Source organism: Passer domesticus, chromosome 8 (assembly GCF_036417665.1).
Source record: "Passer domesticus isolate bPasDom1 chromosome 8, bPasDom1.hap1, whole genome shotgun sequence".
Lineage (NCBI taxonomy): Eukaryota > Metazoa > Chordata > Aves > Passeriformes > Passeridae > Passer > Passer domesticus.
Genome location: NC_087481.1, coordinates 4,445,143 through 4,465,308, shown reverse-complemented (window position 1 = coordinate 4,465,308; position 20,166 = coordinate 4,445,143). Strand labels below are relative to the sequence as shown.

Here is a 20,166-nt window from a genome sequence, read left to right as displayed (position 1 = left end):
GAAGACTTTGTGCTTTTTAGGGCATCGAGACTGCTTCTGGCCAGTATCTGGACATCAGCTTCAAGTATAGGAATCTGACACAGTGTATTTTGAACCCCCTGCCAATCAAATCATCTCAGCAGCATAAAGATGGATGGTATGTTTGATGCAATTCCTACATCAACCCACTGAAATTTATACGTGGCAGAGAAATATTTTAATGGGGGCAGACTCCTGCCCTCCTGCCAGGTCAATAAAAGGGCCAATTTCTTTGAATGAGGGAGACCACTCAGGACTGCTGTATCCTGAGGGAACACCGTTGGCCTTGACATGTGGGCACCTGCACAAGCTTAAAATCAGCTGCCTCAGCTTCCAAGACCTCTCTTGGCCAGCATCCTGATGTGGATGCAGGACTGCTGCGAGGCACTGCTGGGACCCAGCGGGACAGGACCGGCTGTCTCGTGTCCACGTAGCACCCTCTGACACAGCCAGGGTCATCCCAAAACCAGACAAACGCTCATGAGTCAGCAGAGGGGAGCAAGGAGCACTGGGCTCCTCTCAGGGTATCTCAGCTGGGCTCGCTCCACAACACGGCCCCAGTTTAAGGCCTGCTGATGCCCAGCTGCCAGAAATGCTTACCTTGTTCTCTCCAAGATGCACAGAGAGAGCCAACGAGCAGGACACCTGGGGAGGCAAACCTTCCAAGCCTTTTCTGAGGCCAGGGACACACCAAGACTTGCCATGCTGCCTGACCCACCCAGCCCAGCTCTGTGCTGGCCCTGGGCCACAGCAGCTTCCACCAAGCTAGAGGCAAATGCATCTTGCCAAGAGTTGAAACACAGCAGACAGGGAAGATGTGAAAAGTGTGTGCATAAAGACTTTTAATTCACAGCTCTCAAAGTGAGTTTTGGAGCTTGTGGCTAGACAGAGATTCTGCTGCTCACACCTCTGTCCAAAGTGGGGGAAGACACCCTGCTGCAGGTGCTTGGGTTGGTCTCCGCAGGTCCAGGCAGATGCCAAACCCACTCTTCACAGCCTTCTCCCTTGCCCTGCCCCTCTGCCAAGTGCAACAGTCCTCAAGGACTGAAAGGAGCACAGAGAGCCAAAAGGGACACTTTTACCTACCTCACTGGGAGTTCCCTGGGAAGCACTTTCCTTGAGAAGCAAGCCCCTTTCCTCCAAAGGCATTTCCCCAAATGTGTAGCTTTCCTGGGGAATACCTTAAGAAAAGCTGGCAAGGCTGAATGACTTCAGGATCTTTCAGGACAGGCACTCCAGCTCTAGCTCGTATTCCCCAAGTGAGTTTTCAGGTGGAGGTTCAGGCATGCAGCCCCAGGCCCTCTACAAACACAGGCTGCTGGCTGCCTCTTCAGCTGCCTCAACTCCTGCCTGTGGTCACAGCAGCAAAACCAGGCTTTTCCAGCCAGACACCAGAGCCCTGTCCCCGCAGGATGCTCTTGTCAGCACCTTCCAGGACTCTCTGCTGTGCACACAGTGCTTTTCATGCCTGCACCCAACAGGCTTTGGAACACAGAGCACAACCTGGCTGGCTCTGCCAGCAGCACACCCCAAACACAGGCGGAGGAAGAAGCAGCAGGGGTTGTTTGGCGGCCATGCCCCAGAGAAACTGGAAGGGTGCCCTCCCTCTGGTCTCACTTGCTTAGATTTCTGACTGGGTCTGAGGCTGGGGCTGCCATTCCTCAGCTGTGGGGACCAGAACCACACCCAAGATCCCAGCACTGTCTGACAGTGCTTTGTGCACTGGCACGGTCGCACTTCTGAGTCTCGGGCACCGTGCTGCTGCTTCATTTGCTCTTAGGCACACCCAAAGCTCTCTGTTAAGCCCGGATGGTCTCTGGTTCTGCCCTCTTCCTGATCCTGTGAAGGGATGGAGCACTGCTGTGCTTTCAGGAAGCTGTTCTTGAAACCATCCAGCATTTCCAAGCTCCTTTGCCCTCTGTGGATGCTTGCCATGGAATCCCTCACAGCTGGGTTCAGAGCATCCTCAGCTTGGCTCTTCCAAAATCCAGGGGCTCCAGGGTGCTCAGCAAGATCTGTAACTGCAGTGTTGTGGAACTGGACCTTCAGCACAGGGACCTTTCCAGCCTGATTTGCCCTCATTCCTCTGTGTCTGTGCACAAAACACGGCATGGAAGAGAACAGCAGGAGGGGCCTGTGTGTCCCAGGGCTCTGGATTTGTATTGCATCAGTTCCACAGAGATGCAGGCAAAGCGAGGAAGCCAAACTGTTTATTAATGGAAGGTGAAGCAAAGGGGTGAGCTGAGAGGGAAGAAAGGGGATGGGCAGGGTCTGAGGGCTGGAGGGAGGCAGCTGTCAGCAGGGAGGGAGAAGGCAGGAGCTATGGGAGCTTCCCACAGGCTCAGCTGTGCCAGTCGTCAGCTGTGCCTGGAGCTCCAGCTGGTCTCCTCTGGTCTCCAGGTGGTCTCACCTTCCCAGGGATCTGGAGGTCTTAAAGAGACACAGGCTCTTCTGAGCCAGCAAATGAAAGTGGTTCTGCAGCTCTTCCCTCGAACATCACCTGGACAAATATGCTTATGTGGGAGGGTCTGTTGTTTTCACTCAGGGCTTGAGGGGCTGGAAGAGAGAGGAACAAAACCACTGTCAGAACCTGGATCTGCAGGAATCCAAGGAGACTTTCCTGCCAGGGCCATCCCACCCAGCTCTTGCCATGCCCACAAGACAAGAGCAGCCAAGGGGATCAGCTGCAAGGTGCTGGCCATGAATCCCCTCACCCATGTCCCTAAAATCTCTGTGTGCTCTGCCCACACCACCCCTTGTCCACAAAAGGAGCAAAGCCCACCGCAGCCGGGGCAGGGATTGCAGCTCCCTGCCCAGGCATTGCAGCTCACCCGGCCAGCCCCCACTGACAGCCCGCTGCCGTCGCTCACCCTCACAGAGGGCCTGGAGCTCTTCCTTCTGCCCCATCAGGAACACCCCGACATCCCTGGGAACACAGGCTAACCATAGCTAAGGCTGCTGTGGCTGTTATCCAGTTTGCTTTATGGTTAATAAGGTGAGGATTTAATGGATCTTTAACTTCCACTGCAAGGCAGACACATGGATTCAGAGCTATCACATGCTAACTATGTGGTTTTGGGGTTACTTTACAAATCGTACGTACTGTGACAAAATGATACCAGGGCAAATTTTCTCCCAACCTCTCACAGGTTAAGAAGGAAGTGAGTTTTTTGGGAGGTTTTGGTCAAACCAATCAGTGCTTGCATTGGAATATTGGCACCTGGTTTGGCCACTGAAGGTGTGGACCGCCTCTGAGAACACAGGGGGTTAAAAGCAAGAACTCCCTGGGGAGCTCTCTTTTGGTCCCGGTCAGTGGAGGAGCTCAGAGCTCCCCTGCCCAGCTGGGGCTGGCTGGGGGAGGGAAGCCATGTGGCCGGGTGAGGTAGGCCGGAGCCTCGGGCAGAGGAGGGGGGTGAAGGCCTTGCAAGATGGAAGGGTGGAGGAGCCTGAGAAGCATTGGGCCCCCCTCCTACCCCCCTGGAGAGAGATAGAGAGAGAGAGCCAGTGCCTGTGCTGCCTTGAAATTCGGTATCATGGACTGGCAGCATGGTCGGCCAGAAGCGGGGGATGCATCGAGAGAAGGTGCCCGGCCGCTGTGGGAGTTCTGGGCAGACAGAGGCAAAGATTTTAACCCCTTGGTAGAATAATGGAAACCTTACAAATACTGATCCTCCTGAATCAGAATGAGGCGAGAGAGAGATGAAGCCAGAGGAAATGGGCAAGTGTGATGAAAGCTGGTGCAAGTGAGAGATGTTAGAAGAGGTGAGAAGAGTCCTAGGTGGGAGGAGGTGATGGAGTGGCCTTGAGCTGGACTCTTTCTTGTTTGGTCATGGACAGACCCATGTTTTTCCTGTCACACAGAGACTGCATTTAGGGGGAGGCAGTGCCTTGGAGCCAAGAGTGAAGCAGTGGAGTGAACAGAGATGGCTGAGGAGGGTGTGGGATGCCCTGTGTCTTCTGTGGAGGGGAAGATCTCTGTTCACGAGACCCCTCGGCCCCAGGGGTTAAATCTGGGGGGGACTGGTGTCCTGAAGCTGAGAGACTGCTGCTTTTGGAACTGGGTGGAGCATCTTTAAATGGGGAACCCTAAAAGCAGTCCTGGTCCATGTGCAGTGGTGAGAGCACTGGACATGGAGGGAAGAAGTCAAAAGGGCAAATGTTCTCCAGGCAGTGCCACGATTGACATAGAATCGCAAGAGGTTTCAGTTGTGTTTCTGGGGGAAGCCTATGGTGCAAGGGGGGGGACTCTTGTCTCCCTGATGGACTTCAGAATTGATTATTTGAGTGGTGATGATGGACTCAAAAGTTGCTTATCTGAGAGATGGTGGTGGTGTGGAAATTTATGGTTATTTCATTGTTATGTTTCAATTTATTTCATGTTGTGGAGGAAAAGGAGGGAGAGGAGGAGAAATGTATTTGGAGGGTTTTCATTCTTAGTTTTGTGTCTGTTCCTTTTTAGATGTTGTAGTTAATAAAGTTTGTTTCCTTTATTCCTAAGTTGGAGCCTGCTTTGCTCTGTTCCTGATCACATCTCACAGAAGCCACTAGGGAAAGTATATTTTCATGGGGGGCACTGCCAGCCTCAAACCATGACACGAGTACAGCCAGATTGTGAGCCCTCTCTACCTGGTCACCTGCAAAAAGAACGATTTCCAGTGGGGCCCTGAACAGCAACAAGCCTCTGCCCAGATCAAGCAGGAGACCACTCATGCAGTAGCCCTTGGCCCCGTCACGATAGAACCGGAGGTAAAGAATGTGCTCTACTCTGTAGCCAGGAGCAATGGCTTGTCCTGGAGCCTTTGGCAGAAGGTGCCTGGGGAGACTCGAGGCAGACCACTGGGATTCTGGAGCCAAAGTCACAGAGGATCCGAAGCCAGCTACATTCCCACAGAGAAGGAAATCTTGGCCACCTATGAAGGAGTTCAAGCAGCCTTGGAGGTGATTAGCACAGAAACACAACTCCTCCTGGCACCCTGACTACCGGTGCTGGGGTGGATGTTTAAAGGAAAAGTTCCCCCTACCCACCATGCCACCAATGCCCCATGGAGCAAATGGATTGCCCTCATCACACAGCATGCCCCTATTAGAAACCTGAATCACCCTGGGATTTTGGAGACAATTACAAACTGGCTGGAAGGTAAGAACTTTGGTCTCACTGACAAAGAAGAGCAGGAACAAGTGACATGGGCTAAAGAAGTTCCACCATACAACCAACTACCAGCAGAGTAAACACGCTATGCTCTTTTCACTGATGGTTCTTGTCACATCATAGGGATGAACTGGAAGTGGGAAGCAGTCGTGTGGAGCTCCGCATGACAGGATGCACAAACTACCAAAGGAGAAGGTGGATCAAGTCAATTTACTGAACTCAAGGCCATTCAGCTGGACCTGGACATTGCTGAAAGAGAGGTTGCCAAAGCTCTACCTTTATACTGATTCGTGGATGGTAGCCAATGCTCTGTGGGGTTGGTTAGAAAGGCAGAAAAGGCCAACTGGCAGCATAGAGGAATCCAGTCTGGGCTGCTGATGAGTGGAAAGACATTGCCACTGAGGTAGAGAAGCTACTTGTGAAAGCCTGTCATGTAGATGCCCATGTCCCCAAGAGTGAGGCTAGTGAGGAACACCGAAACAACAAGCAGGTAGATCAGGCTGCAAAGATAGAGGTGTCGTAAATAGGCTTAGATTGGCAACATAAGGGGGAGTTGTTCCTGGCTCAATGGGCCCGTGATGCCTCAGGTCATCAGGGCAGAGATGCCACCTCTAAGTGGGCACAAAACTGAGGGGTGGATCTAACCATAGACAGTATTTCTCAGGTTATCCATAACTGTGAGACGTGTGCTGCCATCAAACAAGCCAAGAGGGTGAAGCCCCTATGGTATGGTTGTTGGTGGTCCAAGTACAAGTATGGGGAGGCCTGGCAGATTGACTGCATCACACTGCCCCAGACACGCCAAGGCAAGCGCTACATGCTCACAATGGTAGAAGCCACCACAGGATGGTTGGAAACTTACCCTGTGCCTCATGCTATGGCCCGTAACACCATCCTGGGCCTTGAAAGTCCTGTGGAGGCATGGTACCCCTGAGAGGATTGAGTCAGACAATGGGACTCATTTCAAGAACAGCCTTATCAACACCTGGGCTGGGGAACATGGCATTGAATGGGTGTACCATATCCCCTACCATGCACCAGCTGCAGGCAAAGTGGAGAGGTACAATGGACTACTAAAAACCCAGGTGAAAGCCTTGGGTGGGGGATCTTTCAAAACTTGGGAGCAGCATTTAGCAAAGGCCACCTGGTTAGTTAACACTAGAGGTTCCACCAGCCGAGCAGGTCCTGCCCAGTCTGAGTCCCTGAATATAACAGATGGAAATAAAGTCGCAGTGGTACATGTCAGAGGTTTGTTAGGGAAGACCGTGTGGATCAATTCTTCCTCGAGTACAGACAAACCCATTTGTGGGGTTGTCTTTGCTCAGGGACCAGGTTGCACATGGTGGATAATGCAAAGAGATGGAAAAACATAATGTGTACCTCAGGGAGATCTGATTGTGGGGTGAGGATGAGTATAGCTTGTAATTTTTGGGGGGGAACAGATGGAAGTTTTATGTTAGTATGTTGACGATATGGGTATAAGGGGTGGAATGTCCTAGGGTGAGGTTATGATGCTTGTATCCCCAATCGTGTGTTCTGTTAATACTGGATATTATGTACTGTGCCTTCAAGACTGGCTCTGAAGAGCAAGGTTTGTTTTGGTTTGTTATCAGCCTGCTCCCCCACGGCTGGCGGGACAGAGAGATGGGGAAGTACATAGTTTAGCTTTTGCTTTTGCTTTGCTCTTGCTTCTTGCTGTGCTCCTGCTTTGCTTTTGCTTTTTGCTTCTGCTTGTTAGTTAGTTCACCTAAGCAGTCCACATTTTTCCCTGGACTGTTTTTTCCTTTCCCTTTTTGGAACCACTCAAACCTGCACCAGACTGGGATCTGGGAAACACCAAGAGTTTGTATCCTGTGGCTGCAGCAGCTATCCCCAGCGCCAGAGGGAGCGACAACAGAGCGATCACTCCCAGGAAAGACTTTCTGAATTTGTCATCCTTTTCAGATCAGTGAAAGAGTGTTGTCATCTGGTATTTGTAATAAAGAGGACAGGAGATCTTTCTCCTTTTTAATGCCTTTGTTAAAAAGAATCAGCTCAGGTGGGGAGAAATCGACAGGTCGCACCCACGCTGCCTCTGCTCCCAGGAGTGGCACGGAGGAGGAGGAGGAGGATGCAGCTTTGTCCGCTGGTCTCCAGGCAGAGCTGGGGCTTCCATCCTCACAGGAGATTAGGAGATTCCACTTTTTCAGTCTAACATTCCAGGTCCTCTTTCTAGTTAAGACCTTTTCAGGTTAGGGTGAGAAGTAAAAGGATCTTAGCAGATATTTAGCAGTTCCTCATCTTCAGACATCACTTAGGTCTCTTAATTCCACATTGGCTAGTTGTTTTTAGGGGTTTTTTTCCTGGAACATTTCAAAATCTGGTGAAATGCATTCTCCTACTCAGCTGCCCCGGAGCCATGTCCCTCTGTGGTTTCACAGTAGGGACCTCGGCACAGTGTTCAGCTCCTGCCTTGGCAAACCGCTCCAATACTTTATCACTCTTTCTGTAAAAAACTTTTCCCTAAAATCCAACCTATATTTCCATTGGTGCAGCTGAAGACTGTGTCCTCTGGTTCTGTCAGTCGTTGCTGGAGAAAGAGGCCAACCCACACCTGACTACAACCACCTTTCAGGAAACTGTAGAGAGGGATAAGGTCATCTCTGAGTCTTCTTTTCTGCAGACTAAACAACCCCAGCTTCCTCAGTTGTTCCTCACAGGACTTATGTTCCAAGCCCCTCACCAGCCTTGTTGCCCTTCTCTGGACACACTCCAGGCCCTCAATGTCCTGCCTAAATTGGGGGGCCCAGAACTGGACATAGCACTCGAGGTACGGTGCCAGTCCAGGGGAATAATGCCAAGTACACCAGTGCCAAGTGCAGGGGAAGAATGAGCTCCCTGCTCCTGCTGGCCACACCATTCCTGATCCAGGCCAGGAGCCATTGGCCTTCTTGGCCACCTGGGCACACTGCTGGCTCATGTTCAGCTGGCTGTCGAGCAGGACCCCCAGGTCCCTTTCTGCCTGGGCACTGTCCAGCCACACCATCGCCAGCCTCTAGCATTGCAGGGGGTTATTGTGGCCAAACTGCAGGACTTGGGACATGGAGTTATTAAACTTCATCTGATTGGACTCTGCCCATCCCTCCAATCATTCCAGGTCGGCCTGCAGAGCCCTCCTACCCTCCAACAGATGGACACACGCTCCCAGCTCAGTGTCGTCTGCAGATTTACTAATGAAAGACTCAATCTCCTCATCCATGTCGTCAATAAAAATATCAAACAGCCCTGGCCCCAGCACAGAGCCCTGAGGGACAGCACTGGTGCCTGGCTGCCAGCTGGATGCAGCAGCGCTCACCAGCACTCTCTGGGCCGGCCATGCAGCCAGTTCTGAACCCAGCACAGAGTGCTCCTCTCCCAGCCCTGGGCTGCAGCTTTTCCAGGAGTGTGCTGTGGGAGACAGTGCCAAAGGCCTTGCTGGAGTCCAAACAGACACATCCACAGCCTGTCCTGCATCCACCAGGAGGGGCACCTGGTCATGAAAAGAGACCAGGTTGGTCAAACATGACCTTCCCCTCCTGAACCCCTGCTGGCTGGGTCTGATACCCTGGCCATGCTGTAAGTGCTGGGTGAGGACACTCAGTATAAACTGTTCCATTTCCTTAGTGGGTACTGAGGTCAGGCTGACTGGCCTGTAATTACCAGGATCCTCCTTCCCACCCTTGTTGTGAATGGGTGTCACATTGGGCAGCTTCCAGTCATCTGGAACCTCCCCAGTGAGCCAGGACTGCTGGTAAATGATGGAGAGCAGCTTGGCAAGCTCATCTGCCAGCTCCCTCATCACCCAGGGGTGGATCCCATCTGGTCCCATGGATTTATGGATATCCAAGCAGCTCAGAAGTTCTCTGACTGCTTTCTCTTGGATAATGGGGGGACCATTCTGTTCCCTGGCACCATCAACCAACCCAAGAGGACAGTTGTCCTGGGGACAAGCCATCTTCCTACTAAAGACTGAGGCAAAGAAGGCATTAAGCACTTCTGCCTTCTCCTCATTTGCAGTTACTGAGTTCTCTCCCTCGTCTAATAGAGAACAAATGTTGGTCTTACACTTCCTTTTACCATTGAAGTATTTGGAAAAACATTGTTTTATTATCTATTACAGAAGTTGCAAAATTGTGTATGTACTGAACTCTGGCTTCATTAATTTTTTTTCCTACATGCCCCAGCAACCCCCTTAAATACTTCCTGACAGACCTGACACTCCTTTCAAAGATGATTCATCCTCTTTTTAATCTTAAGTTCCTTCAAAACCTCCTTGCACATCCAGGCTGCACGTTTGACTCATCAGCTCATCATTCAGCACACAGGGACAGTTGGTTCCTGTGCCCTCCAGATCTGTTTTGAAGCATATCCACCTTTCCTGAACGCCTTTGTTTTTAAGGGCTGCTTCCCAAGGAACTCTCTGGATAAGTCTCCTAAGAAGCCAGAGTCTCCAGAAGTCCAATGTACAAGTCTTCTTGATGTTCCTCCTCATTCCACCAAATATCAAGAACACTATAATTTCATGATCACTCTGCCCCAAGTGGCCTCCAACCACCACATCTCCCACCAGCCCATCTCTATTTGCAAACAACAGATCTAACACAGTCCCTCCCCTGGTGGGCTCACTTGCCACTTGTCACAAAAGGTTGTTTTCCACACACTCTAAAAATTTCTTGGACTGCCTCTTTTCTGTTCTATTACGTTCCCAACAGATGTCTGGAAGGTTGAAGTCACCTACAAGAACATGGGGCTGATGATCCAGAAACGTTCTCTAGCTGCTTATAGAATGAGTTGTCCACCACTTCTTCCTGGTTGGCTGGATGATAACAGACTCCCAGTAGCATGTCAGCCTTGTTGGCATTCCCTCTAATTCTCACCCAGAGGAACTAAACTCCATCATCATTAGTTGCAATACCTGTGGTGTCCAAAGCCTCCCTAATATAAAGGGCCACCCCTCCACCTCTTCTCCCTTTCCTCTCTCCTGACGAGCTTGTAGCCATCCAGTGCAGCACTCCAGCCATGTTTCTGTGATGGCAATTATGTCACAGCTCTGCTGCTGGACCATGGCCTCCAGCTCTTCCTGTTTGTTACCCATGCTGCGTGCACTGGTATCCATGCACCTCAGCTGGGCTGCTGATTTCACCCCTAACTCAGGCTTGCCACCCTTGGGCCTGCTTCCAGAGAGCCCAACAGCATCCCCTTCCCCCTTCAGACCTAGTTTAAAGCCCTCTCGACAAGTTCTGCCAGTTCACAAGATAAAATTCTTCTGCCCTTAACAAAAAGATGAAGCCTCGTCCAAGCAGACCAGGTGCCATAAAAGTTGCAAAATTCTGCTGATGACACCAAACCTTTAGCCACTTGTTGATAATGCATCTTCTATTGCTTTCACAGTTATTTTCAGAGACCAAAGGGACTGAGGAAAAGACTACCTGTGCCCCTGTCCTATCACCCACTTGTCCCAGTGTCCTAAAGTCTCTTTTAATTGCCCTGACACTCCTCTTTTCAGTCTCATCACTGCCAGCCTGGAGTATCAGCAGTGGCTAATAATCAGAGAGCTGAATCAGCCCAGGCAGTCTCTCAGTGATATCCCATACCCAGGCCCCAGGGAGGCAGCAGACCTCTCTGTGGGGTGGGTCTGGTCAACTTTTGGGGCTCTCTGTTCCCATCAGAAGGGAGTCACCCACCATGATTACCCTTTGTTCCTTTTTGATGTTAGAGGTGGCGATCCCTCTCACAGATGAATCGTAATTGGGAGGCTCAATGGACAGATAATTTAAATCATCTGACTGACTCTCCAGATCCAGGGGCTCATACCTGTTCTGAAGTGGCACCTGCCTCGGCGTGGGGGTCAGGAGGAATTTTTATTATTACCTTCTTGAGTAGGTATCTACTCCCACTCCCCTTCATCTACAGGTGCCCTTCTATTGTCTGAGAGTGGGAGGCATAAAAGACTGTGGGAACCAAGGAGAGCATTGCTGCACTACCAGACCCCATGGAACCAAGGATCCACTGTGACACTGCAGTGCCTTGGGGGACCATGGTGCCATTATGACACTGTGGGGCCCAAGGATCCAAGGGAGTTTGTGACACCAAAGGGTTCCATGGAACCAAAGGGACACTGTAACACTGGGAGGCTTCATGGAATCATGGAGTGCATTGGGACAACCTGGGGCCTCAAGGAACTGTGGTGACACCAAGTTGGGTGTGAGTGTGGATCTGCTGGAGGGTAGGAGGGCTCTGCAGAGGGACCTGGACAGGCTGGATCCAGGGCCCAAATCCAGCACGGTGAGGTTTAACAAGTCCCAGTGCCAGGTCCTGCACTTTGGCCACAACAACCCCTGCAGTGCTACAGGCTGGGGACAGAGTGGCTGGACAGCAGCCAGGCAGAAAGGGACCTGCAGGGACTGATGGACAGCAGGCTGAACATGAGGCAGCAGTGTGCCCAGGTGGACAAGAAGGCCAATGGCTCCTGGCCTGGATCAGGAATGGTGTGGCCAGCAGGAGCAGGGCAGTGATTCTTCCCCTGTGCTGGGCAGTGGTTGGGCAGCACCTCAAGTGCTGTGTCCAGTTCCAGGCACCCTGTGGTGGGCAAGAGGAAGAAGTTTGTAGCAGGAAGTGTAAAGAAAGCCAAAGTGAATCAAAGGAAAAGCTCAGGGCAGTTTGGGGGTGGCTGCCAGGCAGCCCTGGCTCTGAGCAACAGCAGCTGCAGTGGGACAGGAAACTCCCAGCTGATGGGAACAAACTTTCTGGCTGACTGCAGAGGCCAGGACAAAGCTGAGTGGTTTCCCTGGTGTCCCCCAGCCCTTGCTGGCCCCAGGGGCTGATGGCATTTGTGCTCCCTCAGGTTCATGTCCCCACAGCAGCAGCATGGGGGTGCTCCCGGCTGCTCTCTGCAATGCAAACGGGCTCCTGAGCCAGTGCTGCCGTGGCTGTGCCTGCAAGGATGCGGCACCTGTGTGAGCTGGGGGAGAGGCCTGGGCTGCAGAGGGGGGATGTTGTTGGCAGCTCCATCAGGACGCTCTGGGACGCTGCCCTGGGCTGTGCAGTGCACTGGGGATGGATCAGCCCCTGCTCTGCTGCTCCTTCCCATCTCCCCCAGGGCCCTTGCAGAGCCCCAGCCATGCTGTTTGCCCCCAGCCTGCCCACGGCCAGCCTGGGGCTGCTCAGCCTGGGGCTTTTCTGTGCTGAGCACTGGCCTGGCCATGTTCTTGAGAGAGCCTGGGCAAGGAGCCTGGAGCCCCCAGGGCCTGGCCTGAGGCGTCAGCGCTGCCCCAGCAGTGCCCATGGCCTGTCCCTGCTGCAGCCCCGGCACTGCCACCCCCAGGACTGTGCCCGGCCCCGAGAGCACTCAGGCCCTGCAGCAACACCAGGGCCACCAGGGCAGCGGGGCAGGGCCACGGCAGCAGCACTGCCAACACCAAGTGCTGCTGCTGCTGGGCACAGCTGCTGGGCCAGCACTGATCTGCCCCAGCTCTGCACACAGACATTGCTGCTGCAGCTCCAGAGATGGCAAGAATAGAGGGATCTCTGCAGAAAACTCTGCTGGGAGATCCTTTAGTTCTTTTAAAGTCACTGAGAACACTGCTCCTCATTGTCACAGTCTGTGGCCACAGGGAAGGTGGAGAGAAACAAAGTCAGAAATGGCAGAAACAATCATCTAGCTTTAGGAAGAATATTAAATAAGCAAAACTACAGGGAAATCAAAGAACCAAAGCAAGAGAGCTGTAAAAGATAATTTTATTACAAGTGATTTGCAGAAATTGGCAATCAGTTTAATGCTTCCTAAGATGTCCAGTCATCAGTCTCCACACTGCAGCCCTGAGCTCCTGGTTCCTCAGGCTGTAGATGAGGGGATTCAGGGCTGGAGGCACCACCGAATGCAGAACTGACACCAACAGATCCAGGCATGGGGAGGAGATGGAGGAGGGTTTCAGGCAGGCAAATACTGCAGTGCTGAGAAATGCATTTCTCCTGCATTTTTCCTTTACAGATTCTTTCAGTCATCTACTGAGAGGTACAGTTTGTTCTGGGGCTTTTCATGAACTGATTGTACTCTTGATTTAGATGGAGACTGTAGAATTGTTTTCAGATGTAGCAGAATCTGAACAGAGCACAGAAACAAACTCCCTCTGTCAGCCCATTTTCATCTTCTAGATCACTTTCAAGATGTCCTTGGGGGGTGTTGGAATGATGATCACACAGCTCTCCACTTCTGGCTGCAGGCTCTGGAGATTCTTTCTCTGCATTCAGTCAGGCTTGCATTCCATAGGAATTCTTGGTAGCCTGTCATGTTTTCTTAGGGTAGAACAGTAACAATGAAAACCTTACCAATGGCACAAATGCCCAGCCCACAAGGAAAAGAAAAGAACAAGCTGTCAAGTTCTTCAAATATTTGTCCTGCTTTGCTGCAAGTGTTGTGCTGCACACACAGTGTGGAAAGCCAAGAGAAGCTGCAGTTGGTGGCACATCTTGTGACAGAAGCTGCACTTCATTCTTCAGGAAAGGTTCTTGGAAAAAGCAAACAGGACTGAGGAGAAGGTTCTGGAAAAACTGAAAGAGCTTTTAAGAAATTAAATGAAAATTGAAACAATTCAAGATGTTTTTCTCTATTTATTTTTATGCTCCCCTTTTCCATCTTGCACTAGTTGTCCATCCCATTAATTCCAAACAGATCTCACCTCTAAGATCCATGAGTTGGCAAGTTTTAGACATTTTAAGATACCATGACCTACACACAGTTTGGCTTCCCCTGTTTTTCTTGGAAATCAATGTTGGAGAGGTAAGTGCAGTGTTTGTGTCAGGTACAAATTCTGCATTCAGGGATTGCGCTCTGAGAGTGTTTGACCCTCAGCAGGGACAATGCACAGCAGGGACCGAGGGGATTCCTGAGCCACTGTGCAGGAGTCCAGACTCTGGCTCTTGGCTGAACTCGGCAAAGTTCCCGTGTTTGGACAGGCTCAGGGGCTGCCCTCGGGGAACGTGGGGCTCGGGGCGGGGGCGAGCGGGCAACGGACAAACAGACACGGGGACAAACGGCCCCGGAGCTTCAGTTGCAGCAGCGGCGGTGGCAGCAGCGGCAGCAGCAGCAGCAGCAGCAGCAGCGACAGCGAGAGAAGAAACTTCAGATTCCCTTCTCCTCTCCCTCTTCCTCTCCCGCTGTCCCGTACCTCGCCCACTCTCCCTTTCCCAGTCTCCCCTCCTCTCCCCGCCTCCCTCTCCCCGTGCCCGGCCGGGCCATGCCCCCGGCCCGCCCCCGGCCCCGGGCGGGGCTGCCCCGTGCCCGCCCCCGGCCGTCCCACCGAGGTCTGGTCCCAGCCCGGCTCTGGCCGTGCTGGCGGTGGCGCTGCTGGGCGGGGTTCAGTGCCTGGGGCTGGGGTGGTATTGCCGGCTTTTTGCTCCGCCTGGCCCTAGCCCGAGCCCGGCCCCGGCCCCGACCCCGGCCCCGGCCCCGACCCCGACCCCGGCCCCGGCTCCTCCCGGGGCCCGCGGAGGACACACGCGGCGCGGCCGCTCCCGCCGCCTCCGGTGCGGCTTGCCCGGCCCCTGCTCCGCCGCTCGGCAGCGCAGCCTGCGGCCCCGAGCCGCCGCTCTCCCGTTGCAGGGAGCGAACGCCGGGGGCTGGCCAGGCCGGGGCGGGTGAGGGGCGCTCGGGGGCCGTTGCTGGCCCCGGGCCGAGCGCTGACAGCCGCGTCCCGCCCGCAGGAAAGGCGGAGCAGCGCCTGAAGGAGCGGTACCGGCTGGGCTCGCTGCTGGGCCGGGGCGGATTCGGCAGCGTCTTCTCAGCAACTCGGCTCTCGGACGGCGCCCCGGTGAGCGGAGGGGCCGGCGGCGGGCGGAGGAGGAGGGGGTGGAGGAGGAGGAGCAGGGGGGAGGAGGCGGGAGGAGGATGGTGCTGGGCAGGGTGGACAGCGAGCTGAGCCCACTTCTGCACTTGGCTTGCAGGTGGCCATCAAGAGGGTGCCACGGTACTGCGTCCATCACTGGGGTGAGCTGGTGAGTGAGCGAGGTGCTGTGCTGGGCAGGGATGAGCCGAGGCCCGGCAGGGTGGAAGCCGCCAGGATGCCTCGAGGGAGAGCGGGCATGGGGCCAGAGCAGGGTGCAGAGCATCCCGGGCTGGCTGAGGGCTTCCTGACCCCCGGCACGGCATCAGCCCCACTGATGGCATCGTGCTCCTCCCGCAGCCCGACGGCACCAGCGCACCCCTGGAGATTGTGCTGCTGGACAAGGTGTCCAGTGGCTTCTCCGGCGTGGTCCAACTGCTGGAGTGGGTTGAGCTCCCCAACGACATCTTGATGGTGCTGGAGCGCCCGGAGCACTGTCAGGACCTGCACCATTTCATTCGGGCACGGGGCTTCCTGTCCGAGGGGGTGGCGCGGCAGCTGTTCCGGCAGGTGCTGGAGGCCGTGCGGCACTGCACCAGCTGCGGGGTCCTGCACAGGGATATCAAACCAGAGAACATCCTGGTTGACCTGGCCACCGGGCAGGCCAAACTGATTGATTTCGGCTGTGGCACCTACCTGCAAGAGGCAGCCTACATTCGCTTTGCAGGTGAGCCTACACAGGGGTGTGCTCCTGGTTCTGGTATCTCATGGCCCAGCATCTCAGGGCCCAAGCTGGGTGTGGCAGCGGGGATTCTCCCTTTTGCTGCCCTTCATGGCCCTGAGATTTCAGCTGAGTTGGGTTTGAGCAGGGCTGGGTGGGGAGCCAGCTTCCAGTCCTGCTGGCAGCCTTTGCCCACCACTCTGCCCAGGATTGGGGCTGGGGCAGCCAGCCCAACAAAAACACCCGTAGGTGAGGGTACCAGAGATGGAGGGGCCTGGAACCTGTGCCCCAGCCAGTTTGGTGTGCAGGTGAGAAGGGCTTGGGCTCCTCCACTCACCTGGTTTGTTCTGGGTTTGTTTTTTGGGGCAATACAGGCAGGGAGGATGAAGGCATGGTTTTCCCTCAGCACTAAGTGTGTTTCTGTCATGGTTGGGCCTTGCCAGGGCTTCTGCTGCTCTCTTCCAACACCGATGGCTTCTTTTCCAACCCCATGTGTTGGAAAGAGGGGCAGTGGGTCAACCTGCGTACCACTGGGGCAGCCCCTGCATGCCCAGGGATGCTGGGGCCAGGCTCTGGGAGCAGCAGCATCCCCCTGATGAACTCCATCTGTATTCCATAGGAACACCATCATACAGCCCCCCGGAATGGACCCATTTTGGCTGGTACTATGGCAAGCCAGCTACCATCTGGTCCCTGGGCATCGTGCTGCACCAGATGGTCTGCGGGGAGCACCCTTTCAGGAGGGGCCAGAACATCAGCTGGGACCATCAGCTCTCGCTGCCACAACGGCTTTCTCCAGGTGGATCCTCATCTCTGGGCATGGGTGCAATGCCAGTGCTGGGAGACAGCAGCGGGCTCGGGAGCATCCCGCTCTGGCAGCTGCTGAGGAGGTGGCACATGTCCTGCTCTCCTGCTCTCCTCCAAAACAGGGAACTGATGGGAAAGTTTAGGCCCAGCTTTGAGCACATCCAGCATGGCCTGGGCAGGGAATGGTTGGGCAAAGCCAACAGGAGCCTTCTCCAACTGACGGGCAGTTTCTGGTTTCTCTCCCCAGCGTGCCAAGATCTGATCAGGCGGTGTTTATCCATGCTGGACTGGGACAGACCCTCATTAGAAGAGGTGTTCTGTCATCCTTGGATGCAGGATATTGATCTGCCCTAGAAGAAGGGAGAGAGCCACAGGCACACTGTGCTGCAGGGCCCTGGTAAGTTACAGCTGCACACATGCCTTGGCAATGAGAAGCAAAGGAACCCCAGACTTTTTTGTCCTGCCTGTGTCACTGCCCAGGGCTCATCAGATGGGAGCACACAGCCCTTGTGCTGGAGCTGAGCTGCTCTGCCCAGCACTGGTGGCCACCATCCAAGCTGGTTTTGCTTGTCCTGGTTCCCTGACAGCTGGGGCCCTGGACAGAACCCTGACAGCCTGGTCTGAGCCCAGGGAAGAAGAAGGAGCCCCCAGAGAAGCTGTACCAGGTGGGGCTGCTGCTGCAGGAGACAGCGAGGATCACATCAAGGATGACAACCTCTTCCTGGACCTGGCCACTGGTAAGCTTAAGATGATGGACTTCAATTCTGGCACCTTCTTCAAAGCCTGGCTGCACAGCAAATTTACAGATGAGTCCACATGCAGGGAGATGCTCCCAGATTTGGGCATTGCACAGCCTGGCCTCAACCCAAAAGTTCCCACCCCACTCATTGCTGGGATGGATGGAACTGATCCTTCAGTTGGCTGCCCAGCTGCTTTTTGGCAGGGCTGGGGGCATGGGCTGGGGTGGGTACGAAATGGGAGTGGGCTCCTGGCCCTGCCAACAGCCCCCAGCACCCACCGTGCCCCAGGCTGGGGCTGGGGTTGGGGCAGCCAGCCCGACACAAACAAGCCCCCATGGTGGGAGCAGAGGTGGGACTCCAGAACCTGTGCAGGGGCTGCTTTGCTGTGCAGGCAAGGAAGGGCTTGGGCTGCTCCACTGCCCTTGTTTGCTTGGGGATCACGGTTATTGTGGGGGACAGTGCAGGGGGAAGGGAGAAAGCCTGGGCTTTGCTCACACATGGCTGGGTTTTTCCCTGGCATGCCTTGGGCCTTCCTCAATCCCCTCACAGAGATATGATTTTTACCTTTGTTCTTTTTTTCCCTTTTTGTCTGTAATCTATTTTCAACAATTTGTTGCTTGTTTTTCTAGAGGAAGCATTCTGGTTGGTCCAGTCTGGATCGGGAAGTTCTTGAGAGCAGCTGTGGCGTGGATGGGCCGTGCCCTTGGAGCAGGCTGAGGACATCGTTTGGGACCAGCTTTTCTTCCAGCCATGGATGGCATGAGGTGGGTCCCCGTCTGCTTGGCAGGGTGGGATCAGAGCTTTTGGGAGATGGCAGCGAGCACAGGAGCATCCTGCTCTGGGCAGCTGCTGAGCAGGTGGATGTGCCATGGCTGGCTGCAGGCTGGGCACATGTCCTGCCCTCCTGCCCTGCTCCCAAAGGCAGCACTGATGGGCAGCTCTGGGCACAGCTCTGGGCACAGCCAGCATGGCCTGGGCACCATGGGCAGCTGGGACAAGGGGACAGGAGCCATCAGCTGATGGGCAGTTTCTGCTTTCTCTCCTTGCAGCCGGGCTCTGTGGATGCTGAGGCTGCTCTGGGCTCTGCCAGGGCTCTGCTGGAGCTCAGCACGGGGCCGGAATCAGCCAAAGAAGAAATGGTGTCACCTGCAGCACAGACTTGCTTGAGCATTTTGGCAACACAGCTCAAGTTTGCAGAGTGTACACCTCCAAGGGAAAACATGACACCTCCCAAAAATTAAACTTGTTCAATACCTTCTGAAATCAAATCAATCTGGGATGACTCCAAATGACATTTTTCAGCTTGCTCAAGCTGTAGCTCAGCCCTTCTCTGAACAGTTCTCTCCCCCACCTGCCTTTTACTTCTCAACTGCTCCCTTTTTTCCCCCCAGTGAATTCCCAGCCCATTGCTGTCTCCATCACTCTGTTGCCTATCTTGATGCCTCTGACCACAAGGAAGGCCGAGCCCCAGGTTTAGGGACTCATGCTGTCACTGGCTGAGGAGCAGCAATGTCTCAGAGGTCCAGTGGCATTTTAGTATCATTCAGAGCCACTCTCCAGCCCTCAGCTCTCCTCACTGCTGAGTTCCAACTCCCTTCATCCTTGCAGCAGGATGAGCTCTGTGAATCCCCTTGAGCCTCCCCACTCTTCCCAGCCAATGCACCCACCTCAGTGAGGCTGAAGCTGAAGCTTCTCTGTCTCCTCTGGCACACCAGTCCAGTCCCCTGTGTGGGGAGCCCCAGCCCCAGAGCACAGCACACAGCAGTGCAGTCTGGGCTGGAGTAGCTGCCCTGCAGCCCTGGCTTGGCTGTTTGTGGCAGCTGAATGCTCCCTGTTTCCAGCTGTCCCTGCAGGATGGCCCCAGGGCAGAGCCCAGGCGGGCTCCCACTGCAGCCCCTGGAGCTTGGGGCAGACAGTGCTCCCAGAGCTGAGGTTCATGGGGAGCAGCCGGAGCTGTGCCTCGCACAGAGTGCTGGCAAGTGTTGTGTTCTCATCTCCTGCAGCCTGAGGGGAAAACAACCTGTGCTGCCAGGCCAGCACTGCCCCTCTGGGCAGGGAGAAGGCTGAAGAGCTTTCCCATTCCAGAGGATTCTGCACTGAGCCTTGGCAGGACCTGGCAGGGCTGGAGCCGGGTCTGGCCTGTTGTCCAGGACTCGCTGCTCACCAACCACCCCCACCCACCACGCTCCATCCTCTAGAGACAGAAGGGTCTGTGTGTGCCAGGGGCTCTTGGATGTCTCTGTATCCATGGACAGAAGGGTCTGTGTGTGCCAGGGGCTTTTGGATGTCTCTGTATCCATGGACAGAAGGGTCTCTGTGTGCCAAGGCTCTTGGATGTCTCTGTATCCAGGGACAGAAGGGTCTGTGTGTGCCAGGGGCTCTTGGATGTCTCTGTATCCATGGACAGAAGGGTCTGTGTGTGCCAGGGGCTCTTGGATGTCTCTGTATCCATGGACAGAAGGCTCTGTCTCTGCCCGAGTTTCCATAATGTCTCTGTACCCATGGGTATGGGATGAACATGGACAGTGAATGTGTCAGTACCGTTGCTTGCTCACTCCTTCCTTTGTGTACAAGACACATCCATGCACACCCCCACATATTGGTATATTAATAGGATAGGGATGGATAGAGACTTCGCACAGAGCTCTAACTTTGGCATAACTCACCCTTTAGCCAGAGACCAGGGGATTTTTTCCCCAGCTCTGTGTGAGAAGATGTCCAAGAGCTGAAGGAGCAGCATTCAGAAGCAGTTTCAGGATTTTTATGCCGGAAGTAGAGCTCACAACCATCCATATAACTTGCCATATTCATTGGGATGGGCTGCTGCTTCTTTAGGAATATGGCCCAATGCAGACATGAGACTTGGAAAAATCCCAGCTCTCTGTGGGTTTG

General features: G+C 54.3%; 1 long non-coding RNA gene and 1 pseudogene across 1 annotated transcript; one reads left to right on the top strand and one right to left on the bottom strand.

Moving 5' to 3' along the window:
* Positions 1-20,166, top strand: part of LOC135306131 (zinc finger protein 208-like) — a 378,562-nt pseudogene that overhangs the window by 201,149 nt on the left and 157,247 nt on the right.
* LOC135305717 (uncharacterized) lies at positions 7,165-11,293 on the bottom strand. Its single transcript, XR_010366702.1, has 2 exons — positions 11,000-11,293; positions 7,165-7,389 (listed from the first exon to the last, which is right to left on the bottom strand). It is a non-coding gene; the product is annotated as an uncharacterized LOC135305717 (long non-coding RNA).